The sequence below is a fragment of the Abramis brama genome (assembly GCF_963993115.1).
Source record: "Abramis brama genome assembly, chromosome: 15".
Lineage (NCBI taxonomy): Eukaryota > Metazoa > Chordata > Actinopteri > Cypriniformes > Leuciscidae > Abramis > Abramis brama.
The window spans coordinates 26796666-26802517 of record NC_139977.1 but is presented as its reverse complement, the minus strand read 5'-3'; positions in this window follow the sequence as shown (position 1 = coordinate 26802517).

Here is a 5852-nt window from a genome sequence, read left to right as displayed (position 1 = left end):
CATGATACCATAAAAACTGGAAGCAAGACTAACCTTTTGGGAACATGATGGGATGAGAAAGGTAAGGATCTACAGTTCAGGAGATTTGGCAATAGGACAGATGACTGACAGCGGAAGCAAATGGCAGTGCACTCGTTCAGTGTGGACAGCTGGCGTGAGCCTGACATGCAGTCGACCCTCTCTGGCCATGATGATGGCTCAATCTCACAGATTAGAGGATTGGATGTAAAAACAGAGGGAGGGAGAACTGAGCCTGTGTGCATATTAATTCAGAAGTCAGGTGCATGTAAACAATACAGAAAAGAACATATAGTATACTATATAATTATTAACTAAATAAATAAAGCAAAATAAAATGGACTAATAGTTAAACTGAATTCTTTTATTTACATAAAATGTATATTTATGAAATTATTAAAACGTATTTAAAACAAATAGCATTAAAAAAATACGGTAACGCTTTAGATTACAGCACGGAAAGTACTACATATTTAAGATGAATTTACAGCGTAACTTTCGGTAATTATAGTGTACCTATGAAGTACTTCCATGTAAGTATTAGGGAACAATATGCAAAGTTTGGGGAATAAAGGGGTAACAACAAGGAGAAAAAAAAGAAAAAAAACATTTATACTGTAAGTATTATAGAACTAAGGGGTACTTATTCTACTATTATGATACAACAATCTTACATTTGGGAGCAATTTAGCGAGAACATACACTGTGCACATTTTTGTAATAATTGTGTACCAATACAAGCTGTATAGGCTTTTTAAAAATTACAGGGTACATATCTATGCATTTATAGCCTACAGTTTTTTGGGGGGTTTTTTATAGCAAAAGTGCAGATGTTTAAGTCTGAGCTTACATGCTTCAAGGCAAGTAAAGCTAAAACTATTGCATTTTTTTTTATTACTGGGAAATATACTCTTGTTCCATGTAGTTACAGGGTAAGTGGTGCTTGTTACCCTCTTGTTCCATGTAGTTACAGGGTAAGTGTGACATTGCGGGCCGTAAATTAAAGTGGTGCTTGTTCCCCTCTTGTTCAATGTAGTTACAGGGTAAGTACAATAAAAAATACATACAGACAATCTTATAATACTGACTTGGAAACCTTTATAAATTGCTCCCAAATGTGATTGTTGTATCATAATAGTAGAATAAGTACCCCTTAGATCTACAATACTTACAGTATATAAAAAAAAGCTCTCCCGGTTCTCCCGGTTGTTACCCCTTTATTCCCCAAACTTTACATGTTGTTCCCTTATACTTACATGTAAATACTTTATAGGTATACTATAATTACAGAAAGTTACACTGTAAAATCGCTTTAATTACGCAGTACTTTCCAGGCTGTAATCTAAAGCGTCACCAAAAATACTACTAATAAAGTTGCTATTAGATCCCAAATTAAAATAATGTATTTGCAATTATGAGATAAACATTTTATATGTTTAAAAAGACTGTGCCACAAAGGAGCCATGAAACTTAATTGTACATGCTGGCGTAGTAACTTGTTTCTGGGTTTCTCTCAGCTTAAAGCCCGTTGTCTGGTCCATAAGAAATCTTTGCATGTCATTTGGCATTCACTTTTTTATCTATACATACTTACAGGCAAACTCTCCCTGAGGTGACCTTTAAGTGCTTTACTCAAGGGCACAAGTGAATTCGAGGTCAATTCAATAACCGCACGGTGCACGGGAAATCATTAGGATTAAATCTGTGAGGCTATACCTGTGTGTGTTTTTGCAATGTCTGTGTGTGCATGCGTATTATAGCATGTAATTAAAAACCAAGTCTTATTCTCTAGCAGGCGAGTAAAAGCCAAACTCATCAGCAAAGGGTGGTCCTCGTCTAATAAAATCCATGCATGTTTACATTACAAAATGAATAAATACTGACCTTTACACAACTTTACTTGTGACTTCACTTTATGACTTTATTTTATGACTTCTGAATGTTTTCAGAGCCCCTTCTCTCTACCCATTAACTGGCACAGCTAGTCTCTCAGCTGACCATAGAAACATTGATTTGCAGAGGTCATTTCTGAGCTTGTTTGATCTTTGAGTCATGCAGGATTTCCTTCTGTCTGCCGGGGTGAAATGGGCCTTGAGTCATACAGTATCATGCTACTTGACCATGTGCCATGGAAAAATTCAGAAGGTAATTTGAAAAAGTCAAGTTTTAGTTTTATAACAGGTGCTTTGATCCTGTTACATTTAAATATAACCATTTTAGTTCATCATTGACTTGAATTTGATCTTAAAGGAATAGTTAATTAACCCAAAATTACGTTATTCTCCTTCATGTTGTTCCAAATATTTCAGTTATATGATGTTTATGGTGTCCTTCTTGAAGTTTGAACTCTCCAGTCTCCATTTATTGTAGATGCGTGAAAAATTACCTGTATGTTCTTCAAAAATTATCCATATGTGTATTGTTAAAAAAGAAAAAAATCAGTTTGAACTTCAGCAGATCGTCTTGACCATGTCTACATGCCTTAATGCATTGAGCTGCTGCCATGTGATTGGCTGATTAGATGTTTGCGTTAACGAGCGCGGTAATGTACTACCTAATGAAAATCTTAAAAATTTTGACATGATTAAAGTGATTCATCTAAAACTGGGCAAAACATCTTAAATTATGCTTATTAATGTTGAATACATAATTATTTTATACATCATGTTCCCACATAGTTCATTCTGATTGGATTACCTCTGGGTGAATTTGTATATTATTCTTTATATTTCTAGACATGTGTCTGGACAACATCCTTTTATCACCTCTAATTTTACTGCTTGTTTTCTCATCCACTTATACCACTACAAATATACTAAATGGTGGACCTCTGTGACTCAGGATAAAATTCAGTGGAGATCATCAGAATTATGCTATTATCTTGGCCTAGGGGAAGCAATCTCATAATTAATTATAATTACAGAAATGCCACTTTATTCTAGAGATGAGACATTGGCAAATGTCCTGGATTACTTTTGGGAAATTGAATTTTAGGAATTACCTACTGCATTAATAAACAGTCACTAAAATTGAAAGAAATACTTAAGATGCTGTTAAGAGCTTTTATTGCATGAAAATCAACATGGATAAGATCATATTTAATTTAATCTATTTTTTTTCTAGTTGTGCATGTAAGCAGTCACATGGTCACATGACATCATAGTCCAATATCTTAAAGTTCACTGGGTGGCAGTAAAATGTACATGAAGATATAAACTGACATTTATTTATTTGTTTGTTTGTTTGTTTGCTTATTTTTTATTTATCTATTAATTTATTTGTATGGTTGTTTGTTTGTTTGTTTGTTTATAATAATAATAATAATAATAATAACAATTATTATTATTATTATTATTATTAATAATAATCTTATTATAATTATTGTTATTGTTAAGGAGCCATTTGATGCAAGGTTTTCTTTTTTACTTTAAAAAAAAAGAAAAAGAGGAGGAGGTACTTGGTTACTTTTTCTCATCCAACTCTGTGAGCCACACTTGCTTTCCTCCTTTATATTATATATTTTTATTGTATTATGCATTGCATAAGTCATTCACTTAAATGTTCAAATTTAATTCAAAATTGATACCAGCAATTAAAAAAAAGGGTATATGTCATTACATACAGTGACAAAATATCAATTTATGTTAAAGACAGACAAGCAAACTTTTTCCTGTCAATAGACTTACAAATACTTATTTATGGCTAATTTGGTGAAATACTATGTGATTACTCTGCTGGGAATATATGTGATTATACTCTGAAATATCTGAACTTGAGAGAAACTGACTAAAAATCACTGCACCGGTTTGTTAAAAATAATGAAAATGAAAAGAAAAGTGAAATTTGTTCTGAGAGAGGTATAGCACATAACTACAATATTTATTTGAAGATACAATTTGGTTTGTTGTTAACTGATTCATTATTTTATTTTATTTTGCATGTGGTTTATTTTAAATTTGGAAATTGTTATAGAAAGTTTAGTTGTCATGGTGAAACATTGTAAAACCTTATTGAACTATTGTGTCTCTGGTGCAAGAATGTCATATTTCAGCGTTATATGTACTGTGCGCACCTGTAACCTCCTTTGATTTAATTGCATTCTTTATGGCATAACAGTCTGCAATAACCTCAGTCTGTATGTAAATGCCATTAAAACCTTTACTTAGGCTGTAGGTCATTGGTGACAGAAATAAAACCTGTAAAATACTGTGAGAATGCTGTGATGACAGTGAGTTCTCAAGCATCATGCCTAAAATATTTACATTAGATTTTAAAATCACATTTGGTGAACCCTGTTATTATCACGGTCCCAATAATCTCTGATTTGATATTGTCATGAAACCACACACAGGAAACAGGGGATCCAATCGCAGTATGTTTATTAGGGAAAATCCGTACTCACAACTAGTCCAGGCAAGGGTCAAAATCCAAATAAGGCAATCCAAAAACAATAAACAAACAAGAACAGCAAAAACAGACCTCAGAAGTGATGTGACAATAACAAGGACTCCGTGACACATACTAAAATAGACACAAGTTATATACACAGGGAAATGACAATGCTAATGGGGAATTGGCTGAGTGCAATGATTAGTGACAAGGGACATCTGAGTGCAATGAAGAACAAGGATCGTGGGGAATGTAGTTCAGAATGTGACAGACACCGTGGGGAAGGAGGACATCTAGTGGTGACCCAGGGAACTCAAACCAGACACTGTGACAGATATACTGTAAAGTGTTAAAGTTCAAGAAAAGATTAAAAAGTCTTCATTAATTCACTTAAATCCAGAGTTCTGTGAGCTACTGTTTGACATAGACTAGTGATATGTGGTATATTTGTTATTGACTATTTGTTTATGTTCTGTTAAGCATAAACTCCCTTTATTATTATATGGATTCAAGCTGGATCAGTCAGGTTCTGACATGTTATGTCTCATAAAGTGTGCCATTGCTTTCCCCTCTCAAGTATTCATTTGTTGTCTGTTGCCTGGCTTTACCTTTTTTATTTTCTTGAAACATGTTTATCCTTAAACATTTCTCTCTTTCTAGAGGCTGTAGACACTAATTTCTTTAGCTGTCCATTTTCAGCTGAAGTTGGCATAATCAGAGCAGTCTAATCTAGATCCTTGTTGCAAATATTAGGTAATTAAAAATGTCTTAGTCATCCTTGCTTTTACAGATTGGCCCAGCTCCGAAGATTTATTACAAACACATCCTTTGATACTGAATGTTTTATTACCATTCCTCGTCCTGATGCTGTGTTTTTCCATGGCCATTAGAACACTGCAATGTCACTAATAGAGGAAGTTCCATTGTATCCTAGTAATCTGTCAATTTATTACCATCTCATTGAGAGGCACTGAGCGGCAAACATCAAGAGAATGATGTGTAGCTTTTATCTCAACAGGTTTTACAGTGTTTGAGCAAGAGCAGAATATGTACAGTCATGTATTTGGACTGCAAGTGCGAGCAGTTTGAGTCATACCAGATTGTCATAAATAACTGCCAGCTGTATCTTACATTTAAACACTATCTATCTATCTATCTATCTATCTATCTATCTATCTATCTATCTATCTATCTATCTATCTATCTATCTGCATGATTATCAATAGCAATACTTTTATTTTCCTAATGACCAATTCTTACATTTTTACTTTTGATTTGGGACCCAACGATCTTTAGTCCATTCTTATTCATTCATGTATTGTAAAAACTGACTGAACTCTCAGTACAGAGCGCAAAATGGGAGGAGTTTGTGTGGGAGGGGCTGAGCGACCGAGACCACGCCCACTGACAGACAGACCTGTTTGACAGGAGATGCCCATCACCCG